Source organism: Galeopterus variegatus, unplaced genomic scaffold (genome assembly GCF_000696425.1).
Source record: "Galeopterus variegatus unplaced genomic scaffold, G_variegatus-3.0.2 Scaffold6333, whole genome shotgun sequence".
NCBI classification, from domain to species: domain Eukaryota; kingdom Metazoa; phylum Chordata; class Mammalia; order Dermoptera; family Cynocephalidae; genus Galeopterus; species Galeopterus variegatus.
Window position 1 is genome coordinate 59,658 of NW_007732444.1, and position 3,157 is coordinate 62,814.

The window sequence follows — 3,157 nt, forward strand, 5'->3', positions numbered from 1 at the left end:
TGTTCCTGTGTGGGATACTCTCCTGTGCACAGGACCAGGGACATGAGCAGCATACTGGGGACAGATCATGGCTCCACATACCTCCCAGTGCACTCTGCTCATATGTAATTTCACACTGGTATAGGATTGACCTTAAATCCACACAGTTTATTTTCAAAGAGTGAATAATTCACAGATTGTATTATTTTACTAATTATTGGAAACATGTTACTTGTTCAAAATCTCTTAACTAATAGCAACACATGTGACATGACATCATTATTGGACTGTTGAAGAACCATTATTCTACACTATTTTCTTATCTTATGTATATTGTCTAGCTTATTGGCATAATGTTGTTTATAACATTCTCTTATCCTTTTAATGTCCAAGAAGTTATCCTCCCTTTCATTCCTAACACTGGAAATTTGTTTCATCTCCTTTTTTTCCCTTTGATCAGTCTGCCTAGGGGGTTTATTGATTTTATGATCTTTCCAAAGAAATGGCTTTTAGTTTCATTGATTATATCTATTATTTGTGTATTTTCTCTTTCTTTCACTCTTTATTTCCTTCTTTCTGCTCATGTTGAGATTAATTTGTTCTTTTTCTAGTTTCTTAAGGTTAAAATGTTAAGTAGCTGTTTTTAGACCTTTCTTCAGTCCTAATACAAGCATTTTAACGCTATAAATTTCCTTCTAATTACTGCTTTACCTGCATCCCATGAATTTTGATATGTTGCATTTTCATTATCATTTAGTCCAGAGTAATTCCTAATTTTGCTTATGAGATAATTAAACCCATGGGTTATTTAGAATGTATGGTTAAATTACAAAATATTTAGAGATTTCCAGATATCTGTCATTGGTATCAATTTGTATGATTGTAATCCTTTTAAATTTATTGAGACTAGCTTTATTGCCCAGAATGTGGTCTATCCTGGTGAATGTTCCATGTGAACTTTTTACAAAATGTATTCCACTGTTGCTGGGTGGAGACTTTTATAAATGTCTATTAGGTCATATTGGTTGACAGGGCCATTTCAAGTCATCTATACCCCCGTTGATTTTCTGTCTGCTTGTTCTATCAATTCTGAAAAAAGTGTTGAAATTCTCAAGTATAACTACAGATTTGCCTATTTATTTATTTTTTATGCTATTGAGTTTTGCTTCATCCTATTTTGAAGCTCTGTTCCTAGATATAAAACAGGCAGGATTGTTAGATACTCAATGGATTTTTGTCATTATGAAATGTGCCTCTTTATCTCTGTTAATAATCTTTATTGTGTAGTCTGCCTTGTCTGATATTAATATCACCACTCAAGCTCTTTTTTTTAAATCAAATACATTGAGGTAAATTTACATACAATAAAATTCACCAGTTTTAAGTGTACAAATTGGTGAGTTTTGAGAAATATATGCGGTTTTATAACCACCATCATAATCATGATATAAAACATTCCCATCATTCCAAAAAGTTGCCTTCTGCTCCTTTGCAGTCAATCCTCTCCCCCCACTCCTGCACCTGATGTGTTTTCTATTTCTATAGTTTTGCCTTTTCCAGAATGTCATATAAATGAAATCAAAACAGTAGGTAGTATTTTGGATTAGATTTCTCTCACCTAGCATAGCGCATTTGAGATTCATTCATGTTGTTAGTTTGTTTCTTATTGCTAAGGAATATTTCATTGTGTGGATATGCTACATTTTGCTTATCCATTTACCAGTAAAACAAAATTTGGGTTTCCTCCTGTTCCGGGCCATTATATAAACTGCTACAAAATTTGACTACAATTTTTTGAATGAAAATGTGTTTTATCTCCCTTGGGTGATATTACTGCTAGTCATATGGTAAGACTAGTAGTATTTGAAACTTAACCATGTCGGTCTTGGGCTCTTTCTTTAGTCATCAACCTTCTAATTAGTGCTAGAATCAGTTCCCACAGTTATGAAATCATGAGTGCATACTGAACAGTTTACCAGGTAAAACACAGGAGTACACACAAAAAAACTTTGATATCTATAAGTAGATATATAATGCCTCAAGGCCTAACAGAGGCCACCTATTGCCAGAAAAAAATGTCAGGAAAATTCACAAATGAAGTCCAGACTTGATTCTACTGTGAGAATTTTTTTTTTTTAAAAGGGTTTTTTTGTTAAGATAATCTTCGAAAACGTAAATATGTGAAGCTATTAACTGAGTTCAAATCTTTGTTTAGAAATTCATGGGTACAATTCAAATATACTCACACAATTTGCACACTGTGTAAATGTACCCAAATGTAACATTGTACTCCAGGAATATATACAATTATCATGGGTCAATTAAGAAAAATAAATTAAAAAGAAAAAAAAAATAAGAAGGAATAGATAGTAGAATAGTGGTTACCTGGGAAGGGAAAAGGAGGGGGAGAGGTTGGTAAAAGGATACAAAGTTAAAAGTTGCAGTCAGATAGGAAGAATGAGTTCTGGTGCTCTAGGATGGCAATGGCTAATAATATTGGATTGTGTATTTCAAGGTAGCCAGAAAAGAGGATCTTGCATGTTATAACCACCAAGAAATGATAAAAGTTTAGGTGACAGATATACTAACTATACTGATTGGATCATTATACACGTATTGAAGCAAACTGTACCCGATAAAAACGTAAAATTAAATAAAAATAAACAGAAATACACTCGTGCACTTGATATTCTATTGACAGACGTTCAAACACTACATTTAACTGGCAGAAATCACTTTCTAAGGGTACAGAAGGTTTTCTTGTACACTCAAATGATTACCGTGGAATGTAATCTGAGGCTCAATTAATGGTTTTGCTAATTATTCGTCCCTGCGGCAGACCTCAGTATCCGCTGAAGACTAAAGTGGCTAGAATTACGTGCCCACCCCTGCTCCCAGTTGTAACTGAGACAAGTCGAGGAGCTGAGAACGCACGGGTAACGGTCGCAGCTAGCCGGCAGAATCTGACATTTAAAATCGCCCTGCCCATCTGGGCCTCGGCTGCCTTTGACAGGCGGGCAAGCTAGAGACAGAGCGTGGGGGAGAAGAGGCTGGGCTCTGCCAGGCAGCGCGCGACGCCGCCCTTGCCTTGGCCTTCCCGGAGCAGACCCGGAGGAGCCCACTGGCCCGGCCGCGCCAACGCCCCCGCCGCGCAGGGTGCATCGGGCAGGCTGCGGGC